This window comes from Atractosteus spatula, unplaced genomic scaffold (assembly GCF_055471065.1).
Source record: "Atractosteus spatula isolate fAtrSpa1 unplaced genomic scaffold, fAtrSpa1.hap1 Scaffold_11, whole genome shotgun sequence".
NCBI lineage: Eukaryota > Metazoa > Chordata > Actinopteri > Semionotiformes > Lepisosteidae > Atractosteus > Atractosteus spatula.
In genome coordinates, this window is record NW_028296664.1 from 115,667 (window position 1) to 140,141 (window position 24,475).

Sequence of the window (24,475 nt, forward strand, 5' to 3'; positions counted from 1 at the left end):
GCGAGAGGGTCCGCGGCATGTGGTGCCTTGTCCAACCGAGACTTGCGCCCAGCCCTGCTTCACACCCCAGCCCGACCGACCCAGCACCAGCCAATCCTTATCCCAAATTATGGATCTGACTTCCCTTACCTACATTGTTCTACCATTTCAGCAGCCCCTCACACACACCCACATTGGAGCTCCCCCTCCCCTCCTCGTGGGGGAAGGCAGGAGAGAAGGGCAGGGTGCCGGGGGGGTTAAGCCATCATCTGCAGCGGCAGGGGTGGAATGGCCAGCAGGCGATGGGCGGCATCGGTTAGTGTCTAGCAGCTGGCTTTGAACTGGTGTGGACCAGGGGAATTAGACTGTTTAATTAAAACAAAGCATCGCGACGGCCAACGGCGGGTGTTGACGCAATGTGATTTCTGCCCAGTGCTTTACATGTCAATATGAAGAAATTTAATGAAGCGCGGCTAAACGTCAGGAGTAGGTTTGACTCTCTTAACTCCCTTGGGTAAGGAGTGGAGACTTAGTGACCTCTACCTCCACGTGGTCCCGCTGGTAACTCCACTGCTCTTCTTGAGTACGTGGAGGTCAAATGAGGTCTAAATTATCTCACCCCTCCTGTCACTGGGAGGGGTGAGATAACCCACTGGGTAGTACCCACTGGCGAAACCTCAAAATGGAGAGTAATGTTAATGATGTACCATACTGAATGGCATGTCACCCAGGCAAATAAAGTGCCCTGGAAGGACTTGGGGTTGGGTCCTGTTCCCTTACAGCAAGTCCTCTGTCAAGAATCAAAGAAAGAGAGTTAAGACTCATCTCTGTGAGTACATAGACAACATATGACGACTTGGCCCAGGTCATGCTCGATGTTAGTCTACTCATCCGTTCGACCGAAACATCTTCGATCAAAATAAACCACACATTTGTGATCTACGGATCCCAGTAGAAGACCATAAAGAGGCTTGACGATACCATAGACCTCAAAAGCCTCATACAAGAATGCAATCCCTCCCTGATAAACATTTTGGAGGAATTTGAAAATGACACACCTGAGTATAATGACGAGAGCCTAACACCACCTCTGCCTCCACCTCTCAAGAGGAAGAGGACCATAGTCCGGAAGTGAATGAGTCACTCAATGAGCCAGCCTTTCTAAGAGGACTAAGTGGCCAGACCATAACCATGCAACTGTCAAATGACGATCAAACCTGTCTTATCAGCAAAGAAAAGACTGGAAGACTGGAATCTCTCATGCAAGCCAAAGAGATCAGTACAATATATGACAATACAAACATAAAACCAATAATAACATTCCCACATCACATACTATCCTTACATACTCCAGTAATAATAATTAATTTAACCTACTGTAACGAATCCCCAATGAAGAGATATGTGGATCCTGTGCAGACGCAGGAGTAGGTAGGTTACAAGGCAGGCGAACAATCCGGTACGTAAGGCGAGTCCATGGTCAAAAGGAGAAAGGTGGTTCGAAATACAGGAAGTACAAATAGTGGCAAACAATCCGAAACAAGAGGCGAGGTCCAAAGTCGAAAGGCAAAAGGGAAGTCCAGAATCCAGAAGAATGCGAGGTACAGAATAAACGCCAGGTAGAGCTCTCAAAGAGTAGACTCAATACTGAGCAGCCAGAAGCGGGTTAGAATGGCTTAAATACTTCGCCTGGTCATTCCTGGTAGGTGAAATTAGGAACTCATGGCATTTTTTGGCTTGGACCATCAGTCCTGTTTGTGCGCAGAATTCTTCAAGGATGCAGATGTTTTTTTCCATCCCTTCCCAGCTGTTGCTCAGCAGAACCAGGTCATCTGCAAATGCCAATGTTGAGATGTTTCCAGCCTCAGTACTGAAGCCCCAACCGTGTTCTTCCAAGGCATTGATCAAAGGATCTAGGGCTATGTTGAATAGTATGGGTGACATGGGATCACCTTGTTTAACTCCAACTTTAATGGAGATTTCTTGTGAGGACAGGCTTTCTGTTTTGATCATTTTAGTGCAGTCATGGTAAGAGTTTTTGATTAGATCAATTATGTGGTTGTCCAGTTCTTTTTGTTGCAGGACTTGAAATATTTGGTCACGGGCCACAGAGTCAAATGCCTTGGCGATGTCAATGAACACCACTGCAATTTGTTTATGGGCCTTTTTGCCATTTTCCAGGATGTATTGTAATGCTGTCAGAAGTTCTTGGGCAATTAGCTGATTGATGTTTATTGCCCCTTTATATTTAATTTCCAGTGTTTTCAGTTTCATTAGCTTTTTATCTGTCCATATCTTGCTGGAGTCTTTATATTCAATTCTTGGATGTCTGGATGGGCATGTCGTTTGTGTTGCGATAAACCAGATTTGATTGGAAGTCTATGTTACAGATGTTATAATTCCATTCACCTTTTTCTTCATTCGTGTCAGTTCTCCCTTTGCATTTGAGATGGCACTGGATGGAGTGGAGATTATTGCTTGTTTTGTTGCATTTGGTACATAGATATTTCATTGTGTTTGAGGGTATAGTGTTGCAGTGCCAGCCTCGGCCTTTCAATCTTTTCTTTGCAGATAAGACAGGTTTGATCATCATTTGGCAGTTGCATGGTTATGGTCTGGCCACTTAGAAAGGTTGGTTCATTGAGTGACCCATTCGCTTCTGGACTATGGTCCTCTTCCTCTTGCAGAGGTGGTGTTAGGCTCTCGTCATTATACTCAGGTGTGTCATTTTCAAATTCCTCCAAAACGTTCATCAGGAAGGGATCGCATTCTTGTATGAGGCTTTGGAGGTTGATGGTATCGTCAAGCCTCTTTATGGTTTTCTATTGGGATCCGTAGATCACAAATGCATGGTTTATTTTGATCGAAGATATTCTGGTGGAATGGATGAGTAGACTAACATCGGGCATGACCTGGGCCAAATTGTCATATGTCATCTGTGTACTCACAGAGACGAGTCTTAACTCTCCTTCTTTGATTCTTGACAGGGGATTTGCTCTAAGGGAACAGGACCCAACCCCAAGTCCTTCCAGGGCACCTTATTTGCCTGGGCGACACGATGAACATGTATGGTTCATCATTAACATTACTCTCCATTTTGAGGTTTCGCCAGTGGGTACTACCCAGTGGGTTGGCGAGGCCACAGGAGGGGTGAGATAACTTAGACCTCATTTGGCCTCCACATACTCAAGCAGAGCAGTGGAGTTACCAGCGGGACCACGTGGAGGTAGAGGTCACTAAGTCTCCACTCTTTACCCAAGGGAGTTAAGAGAGTCATAGTTACTCCTGCCGTTTAGCCATGCTTCATTGAATTTCTTCACTTTGAGATTCAGTGCACTGGGCAGAAATCACATCACGTTGACACCTGCCGCGGGCCTTCGCGATGTTTTGTTTTAATTAAACAGTTGAATTCCCCTGGTCCGCACTAGTTCTAAGCCGGCTGCTAGACACTGGCCGAGGCCGCCCGCCAGCTGCCGGCCGCTGCAGATGATGGCTTAACCCCTCTGGCACCCTGGCCTTCCCCCGCAAGAAGGGGAGGGGAGGTTCCGACGGGGGTGTGCGAGAGGGGCTGCTGGTATGTTAAAATAATGTAGGTAAGAGAATTCAGAAGTCAGATCCATAACTTCGGGATAAGGATTGGCTCTTAAGGCTGGGTCAGTCGGGCTGGGGTGTAAAGTGGGGCTGGGAGCGAGTCTCAGCTGGACAAGGCACCACGTGCCGCGGCCCCTCTTGCGCACACCGGTCGGAGCCGGGTGCTGCGGATCTGCAGAAGGGCCAACGGGTCTTTTAAGAAATGATCAACTCTTGATCATGTCAAATGAGTAGGAAAAGTGTATTTAGTGAAGTGTTTAGCAGTGATCCTGTGGCTCTGCCCTCAATACTGTGTGATTGATATATTTTATGTCATGTGTTGGTACATGTCCCAGGTATTAATAACAGGCAATGTCAACAAAACAGAGTTCCATACTGCCTAAACATGAGCAGTTCTTGCATAGTAGATTATATCACAGCATAAAGGCAACAGTGAAACCACACTACAGCGTAACTGTTTCGCTTTTTCATTTAGAAAATAATACTGTATTTTTTTCAAAATTCAATGCTTTTTTATTCCTTTTCTCAGTTCTGCCTTTCCTTACTTTTAAGGTCAATATCTCCACCTTGTGGTCATTGTTAGTAATGTCTTATTTTGAGGGAAAATTTTTATTTCAGTTCTCTATTTGGTGATTTTTTTATTGGTTTGAATTGTGCATTCAGCAGTGCTAGAATTTTTAAAAAAATTGAAGGCCACTACTATACATAATGTGAGTTTATTTAAAAAATAAAATGAAAGGAATGAATATTTATGATGAAAACAATTTTGATAGAATTAAAAACAGTATTTTTTCAAATTCAATGCATTTCTACTACTTTTACTTTATCTCAGCTTTGCCATTCTTAACATAGGAATACAATATCTCCACCTTGTGGTCTTTGTTGGTAATGTCTTACTTTGAGGGCAGGTTTTTATTTCAATTCTCTAATAGGTGATTTTAATGTTATAGATTTGAATTCTGCATTCAGCAGTTCAAGATTTTTTTTCCATTTTTAATGGAACTATCATAGTTATGTATGTTTCTTTAAAAAATAAAATGAAATTAATTTTTTGTTTATTTCTTTAGTATATTTATTTGAACATTTCCATCAATCGTACAATCACTGAAAAACTGTCCAATCCCTAGTTCGTCAGGCATTTTCTTTTTCGCTGCGGGAACGCTCCTACTGGTCCTGGTCTCAGTGTCTTCTAGGATATAACGCCAGCGATTTGTTGTTAAAATTGGGTTTACTATAAAAACGAAAGTTCGCTGCGGCGTTATGCCCACTATAACAGACATAATCTCCCTTGCTTTTAACCGAGCGTTTCATAATTTCTTAGAATGAAAATGATTTAAACTACGTGACACTTATCATTCAACGAGAGCTCAAAATATCACAAGGATCCTCAAGAGCACAACAAAGACAGCAGAAAAAGATATCAGATATATGAGAATCCAAGCTTTTTTATCTACACTAAGAAGTAGTCTTTAAAATTTCTTTATCACACAGTGAAGTCAAAATTCCTGGGTGTGCGTATATTAGAGAATATAGCACGGCTTCGAAAGTGTGTCAGCCAATCAGATTTCAGGACCGGAATTATCCATTTTATAATAGGGAATATAGTATGGAATCACGTGTCTAAAGAAATTAATAATAATATTAATTTCAGGATCTAAATATCTAAAACTATGTATCTATACAGCAGGTAGTATTACTGCATTACACTTTCTTTGTAAACACAGAAAAACAGATTAACAACGCGAAGCTGTGTCACTCTTCTGTGTAAAAAAAACGGTTTGAACACCATGGCTGCTGTTTTTAATAAGCTGCTGAGTAAAGAATCTGAATGTTCCTGCTGTCAGTCTTTACTGAAAATATCACTAATAGTATTAATAATGAATAACCTTGGACAAGCTGTAAACTCAAAGTATTACCCTGGTCCACATTCTTTGTAATCGTCTTTGTAAACGAAAATACTTTATTTTTTCATTGACAAAAAGTAACACCACAGCATTTAGCTGACCTGATCACGTATTCGTTTCCAATCATACAAAGTAAGTCTTGAGAATCTCCAATTCACCATGCCTTTCACATGCTCATAAATGATATTAATTTAGGAACATAAACATATTTTGTAAACTGTACTGTATATTGCTGGTCTTGGTAGTTTAAAGAAAACATACACACCAGTATTCCATTTCTCCCTAAACATTTTAAGCATCAAAGTCTTACATGTGGTTATTTCGGAAACGTTTTTACGTGCTCCTTCTGACCATATTAAGATTATACTCTTTGTGAAAAGTGATAGTCTTTTAACCTTTTCTGTGAATTCGCTCATTATCGGCTTAAACAAACGCATACTTTTAGAACTTGATTAACAAGGAATATAGTATAGTATAGTAAGGAATATAGTATGTAATCGTGTATCTAAACAAATTAATAACGATATAATTACATTCATGTACTCTCTGGCGGAATAAACTGAAGAGTTAGTGAATGCGACACGGAATTATTAAGAATTGTCACCTCTTTTTACACTTGAGAACAAATGAGAACATTCCACTCAGTGGGTGATGCTAATTCGTTTTACACCACGGGAAGACAGGAGAATGTGATTGTACTGTATCTGTACGGATTGTTATTGTTATTGTTTCAATCAATACAGTAATTGATTAAAATCGCAAACGCATGTTTAATTCAATGCCTTTTTTGATTCACAATCTGACAATGAAAACTTTGTCTTTTTTATGCCATTTTTTTGACCACGCACAAATATTCTTATGTCCATATCTTCGCAAGGGAATCAGTGCGAATTTTAATACTAATTAAATGACCGCGGGCACTTTCCACCTCCTCTACATTCTCAGAGTAGAATAGCCCCCCCCCCCCCCCAGACGGACAGGAAAAGTGCCAACAGGCACTTAAACTTAATATGGTCAGTAACAGTAAACAGTAACATGGTCAGAAGGAGCACGTAAAAACGTTTCTGAAATAACCACATGTCAGACTTTGATGCTTAAGATGTTTAGGGAGAAAGTGGAATACTGGTGTGTATTTTTTCTTTAAAATACCAATACCAGCCATATACAGTTTGGAATGTAGGCATTTCTATATTAATGCCTTTATTTAGTGGTTACAATAGTGGCAAAGGCTAATTTTAGCTTTAGTAACGCGTACGCCGTATGGCATACATGTTTGTTTTGGGTCTTGCTCCCCTATATCTCCCCTTTTTATAAAACGACACGGTTGAAAACTATTCCAGAGCCAGTGTTGTTTCATCAGTGAAAAGTACATAATGAAATGCCTCTCCCTGTTCAATCCATTGGAAAAAAGAAAAGGAGCGTAAAGCGTCTGATGGTCATAAACGATATTAATTTAGGAACAGCATCAGAGATATTTTTTTAACTGCACTGCATCAGAGAGAATACCATAGTGCATTTTTTTTTACTCCCTGGTGGAAACGGGCTTCCATAAGAATCAGTATAGCTTCTGGGAAATACATTTTTCCTACATTAAAATTTAACTCGTTCAGAGCGCCAGCAGGAAAATTCAAATATTCTTTACTCAGCAGCTTATTAAAAACAGCTCCCATGATGTTCAAACTGATTTTTTTACACAGAAGACTGTGTTCTGAATCTCTTTTTCTTGTGCTTTTATTTAATGTGGCACTGTGCACCTCTAAGAAGAGGGCAATGCTGTTAACAAGCAAATAGCATTTAAACCACAGCACCCACAATTCTGCAAGTGTTTTACACACTTAGCACACTAAGCACAGAAGAGTGACAGCTTCGTTTTTAAGCCATTTTTTTGACCATGCTTGACTATTCTTTTGTTCATATCTTCACAAGGGAAACACACAAAGCCTTCAAACCAAGTGCATTTTAAAGACCACGACTTGTGAAAATGTTCACAGCCTCCACATAAAACTATCAGTGAGCTAATTCTCTTTTTTTAAACCTCCATTTTTTCATCGATGTGTAGTTACGCACTAACTGGAATCCAGGGGGACGCTGTGTACACACGTTCACAACGCAAGAAATACTGCTCAATACGGCTTCTTGCGAAAAACCCGTATATCACCATAGGAAGCATAACAGCGTAGCTTCCAATTACCCAGACTTTAAGCATGGGAATAAAGCTTTGTTTGATTTTGGAAAGCCTTTCTTTATGTCCTGTTTTCATTCAGGTAAGGGTCAACTATATACACAATACTGCTGACAGCAGAAAAATTCATATTCTTTACTCAGCAGCTTATTAAAAACAGCTCCCATGGTGTTCAAACCGATTTTTTACACAGAAGACTGACGCAGCTTCGTGTTGTGAATCTGTTTTTCTAAGAAAACATGTGTCCATGGGGGAAAGTGGAGTGTCTTTCATGGAAGACTCACCCCATTCTACTTTGAAAATACCTGTGAAACCAGTTTGTTTACAAACAATGTAGACAGACTCAGTGGAGTGAAATTCGTCACAGCCAGCACACCGGGGCGGGGGGGGAGAGAGAGAGATGCGAAAACCACACAGCGCCAGGCGAATACACAATATTAATGTAGGGCTTTCGGGCACACATGGATTTGCGCCCTACACGCTGCAGTACCGCTGTGTACATACAGTACGAACATGTTCTGATATTTAGAAATATAAAAAATGTAAATATAATGCCAATATTATTTGCTATTTTAGTTTTTCAAAGAAATGTTAATTTGTCAAAAGATAACTCCTGGTAATGGCTGGGTTTGAACACCCAAACTCAGGGTTATAAATTAGTCACTTAAACTGTAACACCACCAAGGAAAGTTATCTGATAGCCCCACACATAACAATGGAAAGTCTCATACTACTGTTTGTGCAACAGTACATGGATATAGTTATACCGTTATTAATTTATTTAGATACGCGAATCCACATTATATTCCCTATCAATCAAATTCTAAAAGTATGCTTTTGTTTACTCTGATAACGAGCATATTCACAGAAAAGGTTAAAACGATCACTTTTCACATGAACGTACAATAATATGGTCAGTAGGAGCATGTAAAAACGTTTCCGAAATAACCACATGTAAGACTTTAATGCTTAAAATGTTTAGGGAGAAATTGAATACTGGTGTGTATTTTTTCTTTAAATTACCAAGACCAGCCATATACAGTACAGTTTACAAACAGTAATATGTTTATGTTCCTAAATTAATATATTTTATTAGCATGTGAAAGGCATGGTGAATCGGAGATTCTCAAGACTTACTTTGTACGATTGGAAACAAATACGTGATCAGATCAACGAAATGCTGTGGTGTTACTTTTTGTCAATGAATAAATAAAGTATTTTCGTTTACAAAGACGATTACACAGAATGTGGACCATGGTAATACTCTGAGTTTACAGCTTGTCCAAGGTCATTCATTATTAATACTATTAGTAATATCTTCGGTAAAGACTTTGATGCATAAGATATTTCTGCATAATTAAAATATTTATGATAAAGGTGGTAGATTGTGTAGTTTTGTCTAACTGAGCAATCTTGCTTTCATAAAATATACCAATTTTTTAATGTATAATGATTAACATGCTGTTATACACAGTTTAAATTTAAAAGTCTAAAATAGTATACAACTTAAATTCTTAATTGAATAAAGATTGTCCCTCAGCAGTGATCGGGATTCAAAACTGGATGTTTTTTGGTGACAGCTCAAATGCTGTACAGGAGAGGTTAAGCTTTATTAGCTCCACCTGCCAGTTTTACAAGGTGATTCCAGATACTATAAACATAATCTAATTTGCATACGGTATGATGCAGTACTCTGCGACACGCCCACCGTGTTATACCACAGCATACCCCACTTGTTTTGAATGGCTGCATCTGTACATGCCCAGGGCAATAATCAGGATCAGGATTTAGCTCTAGACGGGCCAGAGATAGTGTTGTGAAGTACAGCAACCCACAGGATCACAAGCGTTGACCCACTTCACTGCATCTCCTTCAAAAACCAACATATACAGTTATGGAGCAGCAGAGTACTGCTTACAGGTCTCGGAGATGGAGTGCTGTCCCCGTTGACAGAAACCTTTGCTTGCTGCCCAAGATTATTATATTTTACTAGAGCTTACATTTTGGATCCAGATCTGCAGTCTGGCCGACAGGTCTTTTAAGAAATTACAAATTCTGGATCATGTCAAATGAGCAGGAAAAGTGTATTTAGTGAAGTGTTTGCAGTGATCCTGTGGCTCTGCCCTCAATACTATGTGATTGGTATATTCTATGTCTTGTGTGGGTATTTGTCCCAGGTATTAATCACAAGCAATGTAAACAGAACAGAGTTTCATACTGCATAAACAAGCAGCTCTTGCTTAGAAGATTATATAATAGCACAACAGCTAACAGTGAAACCGCACTACAGCATAAGTGTTTCGCTTTTTCATTTAGAAAAAAAAACAGTATTTTAAAAAAATTAATGCTTTTCTATTCCTTTTACCTTTCCTCGGTTTTGCGTTTCCTAACTTCTAAGGACAATATCCCCACCTTGTGGTCATTGTTAGTAATGTCTTATTTTGAGAAAAAATGTATTTCAACTCTCGATTTGATTATTTTATTTTTATTTATTTGAATTGTGCATTCAGCAAACTAGATTTTTTTTTCTAAATTGAAGGCCGCAACTATACATAATGTGAGTTTATTTAAAAAATGAAATAAAATGAAAGGAATGCATTCCAGTGATAATCTTCCTGAGATCATGTATTGCATCATTAGGACACTTTGATGGCTTGAACTACAAAAATTTTCCTATTCTATGGTACAAGATAAATAAAAACAAAAGCATTTATTTTAATTAGATTTGTTTTTTCAAAACACATGTAATAATTTATTTAATTAACATAAGTGAAATAAAATACATTTTAAAATCATACTTTTAGTATATTTAGTCCCTAATGCACAATGCAATGATAATTTGTGCAACATGTACAGTTGTGTCTCAAAGGGCACAGTGCTCCATACTCCAGAATGCTTCAGAGTTCCATAGGTCAAAACATAAGCAGCTCTTGCATAGTAGAGCACATAATAGCACAAAGTGAACAGTGAAACCGCACTACAACATTACTGTTTTGCTTTTTCATTTAGAAATAAAAACAGTATTTTTTCAAATTAAATGCATTTCTATTCCTTTTACCTTATCGCAGCTTTGCCATTCTTAACATGGGAGGACAATATCTCCACCTAGTGGTCAATGTTGGTAATGTCTTACTTTGAGGGCAGGTTTTTATTTCAGTTCTCTATGAGGTGATTTTAATGTTATAGATTTAAATTCTGCATTCAGCAGTGTAAGATTTTTTTTCAAGTTCAATGGAACTATCATAGTAATGTAAGTTTCTTTAAAAAAACAAAATGAAATGAATGGAAAGAGGAAACCAATACTGACATTCCCATGATAATCTTCCTTAGTTCATGAATTGCATTAGAACACATAGTGGGCTTGAACTACAAAAAATTGTCTGTTCTGGGATACAAGATTTTATTTATTTTAATTAGTTTTGTTTTATAAACAACACTTATAATCTGATTTCATTAACATATGTGAAAAACATTACAAAATGCAATGAACAAAGTACTGCTTACAGTCTCTGAGACAGAGTACTATGCTTTTTGACACATACCTGTGCTGGTTACAAAAATTACCATATTTTACTAGAGCTTACATTTTGGCTGCAGATCTGCAGTCGGACCTACAGGTCATTTAAGAAATGACAAATTCTGGATCATGTCAAAGGAGCAGAAAAAGTATAATCAGTGAAGTGTTGGCAGTTGTCCTGTATCTACAGCTTCAACACAGTGATATTTATATATATGCTCCTGTGAATTATTGGTACATGCCCAGGGCAATAATCAGGATTTAGCTCCAGACGGGCCAGAGATAGTGTTGTGAAGTACAGCAACCCACAGGAGCAGAAGGGTAGACCCACTGCACTGTTTCTCCTTCAAAAACCATATACAGGTGTTTACATATACTGTAGGGGTGTGTAGAATAACATTGTAGCAGTAGTGACATTGATTTAGAGCCTGCATTAATGGGATGTTGGTATGATGTGTACTGAAGGCCTTAAAAGCTGAGGTCTTTTATCGGGGGGTCTTTTATCTTCCAGACTGTGTTTGAGGCTTGCAGTTTATGAAGCCTTTTGCTTCTGCTCTACTTCATAGTATGTTTGCCACACAAATCTGTGCTTCTTCCCGCGTTCTTCCTCATATAACTCATATAACTCATCTGCTTCTTTCTACGTATTTTTAATCAGTTCCAAGTCGATTGAATCATTATCCGTCTTATGTTGGTCTTCTTGACATTGTAATTTTCTCTCCAATCTTCCATATTTTATACTCCCTCAGTTTCTTCAGAGTAGTACCTATAGACACTGCTATAGACAGATACTGCCTTGGCAGCTTCCCAAAGTATATCAGGTTTCACTTCTTCGTTATCATCATTCTTAAACATGACTTGACTTCTTATTTAATTTGATAATCACAGATTTTGCTTGAGTATACCTGTTTTCAGTCTCCAAACTGTATTTTTAGGTCTACTATCTGGGTGTAAAAATTATATATTCTTCCACCTCATGCCTATCACTATTAAACATGAAAAGTCATCTATTCTGGAGTATGCTGAGTGTGGGACATTATGGAGTATGCTGAGTATTTAACATTAAATACTGCTACTTTAAAATTTCCATATAAAACCAGCATATAATGGTGTGATGTATATGCTGGCAACTTGAACATATAAATCCAAACAACATGAACAGTAAACAAAAACCAATTTAAAAAAGAATGACTTCCACCGATGGGGTCAAACGGTGACCCACTTCCTTCCCAGGAATGGAGGGGAAGTTCCCATGTCCTGTGGGGGCCCCTCGCTCACACCAGCAGGTGAATTAGCTCCCATGCTCCGTCTATCTCTGCCAAGAATGAAGCTCCACCTTCCCGGTCAGTTTGCAAAGTCACTGTCTAACAACAGGTCTTTATAAATCATATATATAAAACAAGCAGAAACGCCATCTTCTTCTCTATTCTTATGTATTATAGTTCTCAAATATTACTGATATGCAACACAGAGTATCCAGTGATCTTACAATGTTTCTTAGTTTATATCCGCTGTGGGTGAAATTCATCTGTTCATTTTTATCCTTTCCAAACTGCATCGATGTTATATCCTCTTTTTTCAGGTCATCTGCTGACTCCTCATCATTATTGTAAAGCTGTGTTCCTGTCTCCCACTGGAATCACATCTTTGCCAGATAGGGTGTCTGAAAGCATGCTCCTTAGTTTCCAGTGTGTCTGTCTTTTCTAGTTGTTCTTAAATCTGCTCTGTGAACCCCTTAGGGATGGTGTGGTAGCAGGGCCTACTTGACCCTGCACAGAGCGGTCATCTGGAGCACATGGTTGGACTGTATTCATGACCATTATCTATCACTGCTCAAGGCTGCTCATTACACCTTCTGATTAAGGAATCCCTTGACAGCTTGATTGCAGTCGTATGCTGGAATGCAGCAAAAGCCAATACCTGATCAATATGGATAGAATATTCCTATATCATAGCTTGACATCAAAGCTGTTACAGATCCATGGTCCTTGCCTTGCCATCTACTCATGTACTGCCTTGCTGGTAGTTTGTCTCATTAAAATAACTTACGTGAGTTCCATAGCTTCAGGCATGAACTGGAACATATCCTTCAGCTCCTCAGTATAGGTCTTGACATTACAACCAGGTATTGTCAGATCAAGCATTTCTTTTCTTGCTAGCCGTCTAAATAAGTGGAGGTTAAATCCGCTGTCTTACCTACAAAATGGACCAAGGACAGGATGTATAGGGCTCTTTCGTCTCTTTGCGTCCTGTATATGGCTCTTTCTCATCCATTCAGAAATCCTAGTCTAAGGACTCTCTGAGCCCAGGCTTCCTGAATGCCCTTGTACCCTTGGTCCCTACCTGAGACACACATGTCCTGCTTGAGATCTCTGATATCTTGCAGGGCAGAGTCTAGTTCCTCAATAAGCATGTGTATGTGTCTTATCTTGTGTATTCTTCTTATTTATTGTTGTATTCTTCTTATTTATTGTTATTGTCATCTTGTAAAGTGCTTTGAGAAGCCACCTTTAAAGGTGCTATATAAAATAAAGTTTATTATTATTATGTCTCTTTGTTCAGTTATTCATTAGTCTTGTTGTATAAACTTTCCAGTTTGATTTCCTGTTCATGCAAGCTTACCTGTATCTCAGCAGTGAAGCATCTGGGCTTTCCTGTAACCTCTACACTGAAATCCTTTGCCAACCATCTTGCTACTGTCTTAGAGAGATTTTCAATTTATCCCTGAAGTAGAAGAAGAAGTTCGGAGTGTCACAGGAAGCAATGGCCCTCTCTTATGGATCTGTCATTGAGAGTGTTGTGCTGTTTCCCTTCACTGTGTGAGATGGCTACACCTCTGCCCAGGACACTGAATAGCTAAAGAGGGCAGTGTATATCGCCTCTAAAACTGACCTTCCCTTTGTGGATTCATTCTACATCTCTAGACTGAAACACAAAGCTCTAAAGATGCTCGCCGACTGCTTCCATCCTACCAAGCCTCTGTTTACCTTCCTCCTCTCTGGTAGTGCTTAGGTCTGTTAAAATAAGGAATACAGCTTCTGCAACAGCACCTGCCCAGAGGCTGTGAGATGTGTGAACACAGTTATATAATGTAGGTGAAATGAATACATTATTACTGGAGTATGTAAGGATAGTATGTGATGTAGGAATGTTATTATTGGTTTTATGTTTGTACTGTAGTATATTGTACTGATGTCTTTTGCTTGCATGAGCTGACCCAACCAGACTCAATGCAAATGGTTGTTATGGTAATAGAAGTGTTGAACTTGAGAAACTGTAGAGCAACACAGTACAAGCAACAACACAGACTTAGCAAAAAATTACATACATGAGAAAATATTCAAACAAAAGTCAGTTCCTGAGGAATAAAGCCAGCTGTTGGTTATTTGTTATCAACAAAGCTCTTTAATGCCTTTACCTTCAATAAAGCCCAAATCCCCACAGGAATCTCTCATGTGCCTTGTTAGAGAGGAGGCCCAGTTTTCCTCAGCAATGACTCATGACTGAGATTCTCCATGTATTTCATGTGTTCATCCAGGTGTCCTGTATATCATCTAGCCTATGTGTGCCATCTGTGGTATTAACCTGTTAGTTGCGAAGACCGTTTTAGCCAATGTCCGTCTGGAATTTCCTCCTCTTACACATTTTGTTATATCTCTGCAGCAGAACATAGCAGGAGCCTGGTTCAGGTCTTAAATTGAAGCTTATCCCCTTGTCTTTGAGGGTGAATAGTTAAATTTCTTATGTTTCTTAATGTGTCCAATCAGCACACAAACATATGAAAAATAAAACCCAAAAAACAGCAGGCGGAAGTGTTGTTTTGGTCTTCAGGGTCAGAATTTTCAATTCTAGACCTGTCAGGTCCTGGGAATGATTTGAAAACCTTGTTCTAGGTGACTACTAGCTTGGAAAAAAATCTGGGACAAACTGATCAATTAGAAAAAATTATACATAATGTTTTGTGAAGACTGGACCTGGAATGAAATTTCTCGCATATAGTAAATAAATCATAAACATATTGAAAGTAATAACAATGAAAACCTTTGTAAGTGCTATAAAAACCTTTAGACACTGCTAGGGAGCCTTTATCTGCTGTTATGCATTGAAAAAAAAACCTCAGAATTGCCTTCTGGTGTGAAAAAAGGAGCACTGATAAGAAACTGATAAGAAACTGATTGATTACCCCTTCTGAGTCAATGATTGACAGCTAGAAAGCAAGTGGCATGCAGCCTGAGGCTTCTAGAGGAAGTCAGCCCCCAAGGCCTCTGAATGGCTGAAAATCAATGAATGTCAGCTTTCATTTACCAATCAGATCGCCTTATTTCTGGTGGTCCTGCTTCAAATATATACTACATAGTCGATAACCTCTCAGTAGCCTCAAGGTCTGGAGGAGGGTTAGACTAGGCTCTGTGGATATATATCGTTCTTCAGAATAAGGTAAAAACATGGGATATATATATATATTTTTTGCTGGTTTTTGGTTCTGCGGTTTTGTTTTGCTGGATTATTGATTATCTTATCGATACATATTGGAAGTTTGGAAGTGCATCATCAGATAAAAAGTGACTTTATGATCGATTGTCTTGGTTTTTTTAAAAAAACAACATTTTTTTAAAGCTCCGGTTGTCCTTTTTTGATTGATAACATGGTTTTGTGGTTTTGTTGGTAAAAAATGATTAAAAATGACGCAGGAATCAAAGGTAGATATTGATTTACATCGTGGACGCTTACAACCATGCCAACGATAGCACACATATGATTATATGTACGTTTGTTTTCGGTTCAAAAACGGTTTTGTGAAGCTCTAGTTGAACCCTTTTCGATTGATAAAAGGTTTTCTGTAAAGGTTTTGTGGTTTTGGTGATGTAAAACAATGAAGTGAGACAATGATCCTGTAAAGGGAGAAGTTGAGTGTGATTACCATGGAGAAGTCATAACAAAGACAGTGGTGTTCATTGACATCGCCAAGGCATTTGACTCTGTGGCCCACAACCAAATATTTCAAGTCCTGCAACAAAAAGAACTGGACAACCACATAATTGATTTAATCAAAAACTCCTACCATAACTGCACTACCATGATCAAAACAGAAAGCCATTCCTCTCAAGAAATCTCCATTAAAGTTGAAGTTAAACAAGGTGATCCCATGTCACCCATACTATTCAACATAGCCCAGGATCGCTTGATCAATGCCTTGGAAGAACATGGTTGCGGCCTCAATACTGAGGCTGGAAACATCTCAACATTGGCATTTGCAGATGACCTGGTTCTGCTGAGCGACAGCTGGGAAGGGATGGAAAAAAACATCTGCATCCCCGAAGAATTCTGCGCACAAACAGGACTGATGGTCCAAGCCAAAAAATGCCACGGGTTCCTAATTACACCTACCAAGGACTCGTATGTCATCAACAACTATGATGACAGGTCCATAAACAACAACAAACTCCATATGATGACCCAAAGCGAATCTGAAAAATACCTGGGTCTTAAAATAAGCCTATGGATGACAACTAAGCAACCAGAAGGTATAAATCTGCTACAAACACGGATCCTTAAAATCGACAAAGCCCCGCTAAAACCTTACAGAAGGTAACAATCCTAAATGTCTACATAATCCCCAGACTGTTCAACCAAATGGATCACGCCTACACTAATCAAGTAACACTAAAAAGTCTTGACCGACTCATACGGAAAACGATCAAAAATCTACCTGAGTCTACATGCAATGGACTAATCTACTCCAGCAATAGAGATGGGGGATTGGGCATAATCAACCTATCCAGCCTGATACCATCAATCCAAATCTGAAGGCTACAGCGCATGGCAATGTCTACAGACTCAATCATCAGCACTCTAATGCAATCAAATGAAGCGCAAGAAAGATTCCAGAAACTCTGGATCCAGGCTGGAGGTGATGAAAGCAAAATCCCACAGCTAGCCGACCCAACAACCCTAACAATCCCAACAGAAGAAATACTGCTACCAGAGGAATGGGAGACCAGCCCCAAACAAAAAGCAAAATTTTAAACTCCCTGCAATTGGCGGAAAGAAGAATTCGAAAATTGGACAAAACTATCTGTTCAAGGAATGGGGATCAGCAACTTCAAAGATCATCCCGACAGCAATTCCTGGCTTACACACCATACTTCAGAGAAAGACATTTTATTGCAGCCCTACAGCTACGAGCCAATGTATACCCCACCAGGGAGTGCCTAAACAGAGGTCAAAGGGGATTCCCAACACTCTGCGTAATTGCCAGGAAAAAACTGAAACCTGTTCCCACATACTCGGACAATGCCCCAGCGTACAAAACACAAGAATAAAGAGACACAACAAAATCTGTGACATCTTAGCCGAAGAAGCTAAGAAACAAAACTGGGAGGTCAGAAAAGAGCCACATATCAGGCTTACAGGGTCCAATGAACTGAGAAAGCCTGACCTCATCTTCACCAAGAACAATGAGCCAATAGTGACTGACATAACAATCAGATACAAACAGAACCTGCACATGGTAGGAAAAGCAGCCACGGAGAAGGAAATAAGAAGGAGAAGGATACAAGATGTGAAGAAGGGGTTAACTGATTCCTTTCTGCATGAGGACTGGACTTCTAAGTAACAGGCTTAGAGTTATGGCAGGAAAGGGGGATAACTGATAAGGATTCCAGATGCCAGCTAGGAAACCCCCAGGGAGGGTAACCTAAAACCCTGACCATTTGGCCAAGAGTCTGTGAACTGTCCGAATACCGTGACCTCCCCCCTTTACCATAATAATGAGCTACATCAGAAGCGGCAGCAAAGGGCTATTACCATAGTAATGAGCTACGTCAGAAGCGACAGGAAAGGGCTATATAAAATGAAAGTTTTGTACCGGTACTTTGAACAATACTTTGGTTTTGTTGTTCCTTGCGGGAACAAGACTTCGGTTTTATTGTTCCTTGCATGCAATAAACTCATCTGTTTAACTTCATCTCGGGATCAGAACTTATTTTTCTGTTACAACACCCTGGAAGAGCAAATAAAAGAGTTGGCAGGAGCTGAGAAAGTCACAATCTGCGGTTTTCCAGTTGGAACAAGAGGGAAATGGTTTGCAAAAAACTACAACGTCCTACAGAGACTGGAAATTGGAGAAAAAAGACAGAAACACCTGGTAAAACTCTTCAGCCAAAGAGCCCTCCTATACACCCTTGACATCCTTTCAATGATCGGCGGAAAAAAAACGTGGGTATAATAAAAGGTAACAAATGTATGTAAGTGTATGTAATTGTTAAACTCTGTAAAAATAATTGTAAAAATTGAAAAATGTAAACCTCACAGCTGAACAAAATCACAGCTATAGCTTCTTTTTCCTCGCTAACAACTAGCTAGGTCCCGCCCCATGTAGCCCTACCTAAGCTGGGACTGAAAAAAGACTGGATGGCACTTAAACTAGATAACCCATCACTGACTTTGGGATCTCGTAATGATTACTATCAGCATGGGAAAACTCAAAGCCTCAAAGGTGGATTATATCATCTCCCAAATGCTGTCATGCAGGTGTCATTTGGATGACAATGTGCACGGGCCCATGAATCTGGAAAAGAAACCAGTTAATCTGGTAAATAAAATAGCCAAATACCTTGTCATCTAATGAGTGACGCGCATGAATGGATGAACAAGATTCCCACTGTCCCTATCTACAATCTAGTGAAACCACAGCCAAGGGAACGGGCTTGGCAGAATCAGCGGGGAAAGAAGACTCTATTGAGCTTGACTCTAGTCTGGCACTGAGACCAACCATATACAGTTTACATAATATGTTTATGTTCCAAAATTAATATTGTTTATGACCTTTAGATGCATTATGCTCCTATTCTTTTTAGGCTCAGCTACTAAAATTTCCCTATAAAATTCCATATAAATATTAAATACTAAGAGGATTAAAACGTTCACAGTAAAGACATTAAATCTTTCCACAACCGACCAATGTACGATGAGTGCCCCTCTCATCTATTTTGGCCAGCCGGTCACATACTGCAGTATGAACGGCTACATCTGTATATTGTAACACATCAGGGTTCATGTGGGCGCCTTCGCCGCTGCTGCATCAGGTCAGCCCCCCACCATCAGGGACTCAAACCCAGGCCTCCAGCATCACTCAACAGGGACCCAGCCACTTGAGCCAAAGGGAAATCTCCCATCAGCTTGGTGGCTGCGGTCCCTGCTATTCACAGGGAAGGGCGGTGACGTCACCGCGCTGGTAAGCTGGCTCTCACAACCAATGGAGGCCGTATGCGTTACAATATATATATCACTGTGTAAAAGCTGGAGACACATAATCACTGCAAACACATCACTGAATACACTTTTCCTGCTCCTTTGACATGATCCAGAATTTGTAATTTCTTAAAAGACCCGTTGGCCAGACTGCAGATCTGCAGCCAAAATGTAAGCTCTAGTAAAATATGATAATTCGTGAAACATGCACAGGATTGTTTCAAGGGGTGTCACAGTGCTCTATGTCAGACACCTGTAAGCAATACTTTCGTCATGCATTAAGCAATAGGAACTAAGTATACCAGAGGTAAGGTTTAAAAGTGTCATGGAATCTTTATGTAAGAAGAGCCAGGAAAGGTGTTCTCATTCACTCTGTAAGGCATTTATTCATATTGCGCAATAGAGAAAAACAGCAACCACTAGTCTGTGCAGCAAGTGGGAGCTGATTTCCAAAGTAAAATAGGGAAAGGTCCCTTAGTTTATACACTTAGCTGATGCAACACCTCAACTTGTTTACTTCGTTATGGTTGGTTAGTAATACAAAGACAGGCAAGACAGTAATTTTCCAGTTCTTATAGGTCTTAGTCTTGACGGACAGAGAAGACAGCTATGAGCAGTTTTGAATCGCCTTTTTGTTGGGGTAGAGATAGACATATTCTTAGAACATCCCATGCCCTTGACTCGCTGGGTACAATCACAATCACACAGCTCTGCCCGTAAATGACATTTTTAGGATAAAACACTTTTCTGCAGTAACTTTCCATTACAGCAGCGATTCTGTGGTGCAACATTGATATACTGGGCTCTGAAGGCCTTCAGTAAACATCATACCCTATAGATTCCACAAGCCCCGTAATGCAAGCGCTAAATCAATGTCACTCCTGCTACAATGTGACTGCTTCATACCTGTATATGTTGTTTTTTTAAGGAGAAACAGTGCAGTGGGTATACCCTTGTGATCCTCTGGGTTGCTATACTTTAGAACACTATCACTGGCTTGACTGGAATTAAATTCTGATCCTGATTATTGCCCCGGGCATGTACCAAAAAATCACAAGAGCATACATATACAGATGCAGCCATTCAAAATGCACGGTACAACCCTGGTTGTTTGTTTGTGAAACGATTTTTATCATTTAATCTCTTTACTGTGCATGTTTAAATCCACTTAGTATTGAATATGTATATGGAATTTGACAACTAAAGGGAAGTTTTAGTAGCTGAGTATAAAAAGAAAAGGAACATAACGTGTCTGAAGGTCATAAATGATATTAATTTAGGAACATAAACATACAGTATGTAACATATAAATGTAAACTGTGTAGCAGCAAGGCTTATCAAAAATACAGGAATTAAGTTTGCTGCTCCCTTGCCAGTCTCTCTCTCCCTCATCTCAGTGGTGCTGGACACAGAGAGGTCATTCCATGGTTCACATTGAAGGGGTTTTTCTAGCTGATAGGGTTTCCTGATAAGGAACAGCTCCCAAGGCTGAGATTCACCAGTCACCCTAATAAATGGTCATCTTTGGCGCCTTACTGTCTGGGAGATTCCATGGAAGAGTCTCATCCCAAGGTTTACAACCCTAAGGTCAGAGTGTATTGTTACTCATCCTCCACCTCAATCAGCCAATCAGGAACTGGTAGGGCAGTTTAACACCATGTGGATCTCGATTATATACTGTAATTTAAAAAAGGAAACGATGAGGGTATTAATCCATCCATCCATCATGTTTTGTGTTGTGTATCATCTGTGTATCATCTGCCTCTGTATGTTAGTACTCCATGCAGATCTCTGTAGACCAGTCAATTCCTCCTAAATGATAGCTATATCCACGATGTCCCTCTTGGCTCCATGGCAGTGATGCAGCATCCAACTCAGACATGTGGGGAGGAGAATAGGATAATTTGGTCAGAACAGATGTATCTACCTGATGTGCCAACACAGAGACACACAATGGCATGTACAGCAGCACCTGCAGCCATGGTTGCAGCAGGCTATAATGTAAGGTGTGAGTAGACTAGGCTGAGGTAATAAGTCTTCAGTCTGGATTTGAATACTGAGATTGACTCGGCATCCTGAACATGGGGTCGGAGACTGTTCCATAAGCTAGGGGCCCTGTAACTAAAGGCTTTACTGCCAACTGTTATTTTATTAATTCATGGTAATATGAAGAAGACCTGCATTCTGTAATCTAAGCAGGCGATTTGGATGGTAAACATTAATACGTTCCATTAGACAGAGACATGCCTGACCTCTGAGAGCCTTGTAAGTAAGTAGAAGGATTTTGAAGTCCGCCCTGTACCTGACAGGAAGCCAATGAAGAGAGCTAAGTATGGGGGTTAAATGGTCGTACTTTCTGCTCTTAGTGACAATTCTAGCTGCTGCATTCTGAATTCGCTGTAAGGTGTTGAAAGAGTGGTGGGTGCTCCCTGATAATAGGGCATTGCAGTAGTCTAACCTGCTGTATACAAGAGCATGTATTAATTTCTCTGTGTCTTGAGTGGAGAGAAAGTGCCGTAGTTTTGTAATATTTCTTAACTGTAGGAAGCATGTTTTAGATACTGTTGTAGCGGCGAGGCTGATTAAAATACAGGAATTAAGTTTTCTGCTCCCTTGCCAGTCCCTCTCTCTTTCATCTCAGTGGTGCTTGATACAGAGAGGCCATTCCATTTGGTTCACAATTAAGGTGTTTTTCTAGCTGATAGAGTGTCCTGATAAGGAACAGCTCCCCAAATGCTGAGATTCTCCAGCAACCTTAATAAATGTTCATCTCTGGCGCCTTAAAGTCTGAGATTCCAAGGGAAAGTGTTATTCAAAGTTGGTTTACAACCCTAAGGTCAGAGTGCATGGTTGCTCATCATCAGCCAATCAGGAACTGGTGGGGCAGGTTAACCCCGCGTGGGTCTCTGACGCCCATGAAACTTTCAGCCAGTGAATGACCTGCAGTTCCACCAGGCAAAATGGGCGGCATGGAGCGCCTGTGGAGCAGTTCTCAAGGGCCGAACATTTCCCACGCGCAGGACATTCTTGCAGCACGCCTGCTGGACATTCAACCTCAGGGCTCCTCCTGAACATCCTCAGATTCATCCCGGACCACCACGTAACCGCCAGTGTGTCCGAGTAGCAGGACTTTCCTTTGTTCTAAGAGTCGAGAACGGAGGTTGCCAGCGTGTAACCAAAGGATCCACCCGAGGTTAGCCCTCGTGAACCCAACCTGAATCTAAGGATTCAGGACTAGCGCTTTATCAGGAACGAACTGGTCTTCTTTCTGACCTGCTGGGACCCGCAATCACGTTTCTCCTGTGCACAAACTCTTGCTAGTAAGCCAGAACTAACTAGCCAGTCTTCAGTGAGCATTATCAGCGCATCGCCGCAGGACTCTCTTCTACCACGTCGCACGCCGCAAACAGCACTGCTAGGCACCAAGCCGGAGATCGCTGATTGGACAGCAACAAGCTTGCCACTGCTTCTTTGTGTCTGCAGGAGATCCTGCAGAGATTGGATGAGTATTCAACATTCTGCATTACGGCTCAAGAACTCAATTGTTACCTCAACCTGAGTTTATATCAATTTAATTCCTATGAGTGATGAACTTGCTTTTGAGCATCTAGTGTAGGAGTTGTAATCCAAGTTCAAATACGAAACGGTCTAAATGAATGATATACCGAACGTATGTCCCTCTTGGTATTTGTAACTCTTCGTGACTGAATATATACTTGTTGTATTCTGCTAACCCTCACGATAAGATCTGTTATGTTTATATGCACATTTTATGTATTAATAAATGTATTTCGTGTATTAGTACCCATGAGTGTGCGTTGTTTGAGTTATCCCGCAAGGTTGGATTCTAATAGCCATCAGAAGAATCATTTTTGTGACTTGCTGCTACAATTAATAATTGTCCCAGTTATGCACTAACCCCTACATTTACTGGTGCCTCGTGAGAGGATACTTACACTGTTTTAACATGAGAGTTAAATGAGAGCCTTGTGTCTAATATGATGCCTAGGTTACATGCTGAGTCTTTGAGGCAAATTTTTAAATCTTCTGAGTTAAGTGCTGAAGTTATAGTAGTCCTATCACTATTGTTGCCTCCAAAAAACAGAACATCAGTTTTATCAGAGTTAAGCAACAAAATGTTTTCACACATTCAAGTGTTTACTTCATTAATGCAATTAACTAAAGTGTTAATAGAAGAGTTGTCGTTTGGTGTAAACGAAATGTATATTTGCGTGTCATCGGCATATGAATGAAAATTAATATTATGTTTTCGTATTATCCTACCTAGCGGCAGCATGTAGAGAGAGAACAATACTGGTCCCAGCACTGATCCCGGTGGTACCCCAAATTGAACTGTTGACATTGATGAAGCAGTACAATTATTAGATATTTGAACATAATGAAAACAATGACTTAAATATAAAGTAAACCACTTAAGGATGGTTCCAGATAAGCCAACCTCAAACTCAAGCCTGTGTAACAAAACAGAGTGGTCAGGCGTGTCAAAGGCAGCACTAAGATCTAGAAGCACAAGCACTGTTGCATTCCCCGCATCAGTAGCTAACAGAATATTATTTACGACTCTTGTTAATGCAGTTTCAGTTCTGTGGCCAGGGCGGAAACCAGACTGAAATTTCTCAAGTATATTATTTGAATTCAGATTGTAGCTGGGCCACAACTATTCTCTCAAGAATTTTAGATAGAAATGGGACGTTTGAAACAGGCCTGTAGTTGTTAAGAACTTGTGGATCCAAATTTGACTTCTTAAGGAGCGGTCTAACAACTGCTACTTTAAATTGGTCAGGTACAACACCTGATGCAAGGAACATGTTCATTATACTAATTATAGGTCCTGCCAGTACTTCGAGGGAATCTTCGAGGTGGTTGACTTTGTCTTAATAATTAATTTCTTGAGTTCTTGTTCATTAACTAATTGAAAAACACTAAAGAGGTGCTCATATTGTGTCTGTACCAGATTTCTTTGTGGTTTATTTGATTGTGTTTGAAGTATGGTGTTAATTTTATTGTTAAAGAAGTTAATGAAATCGT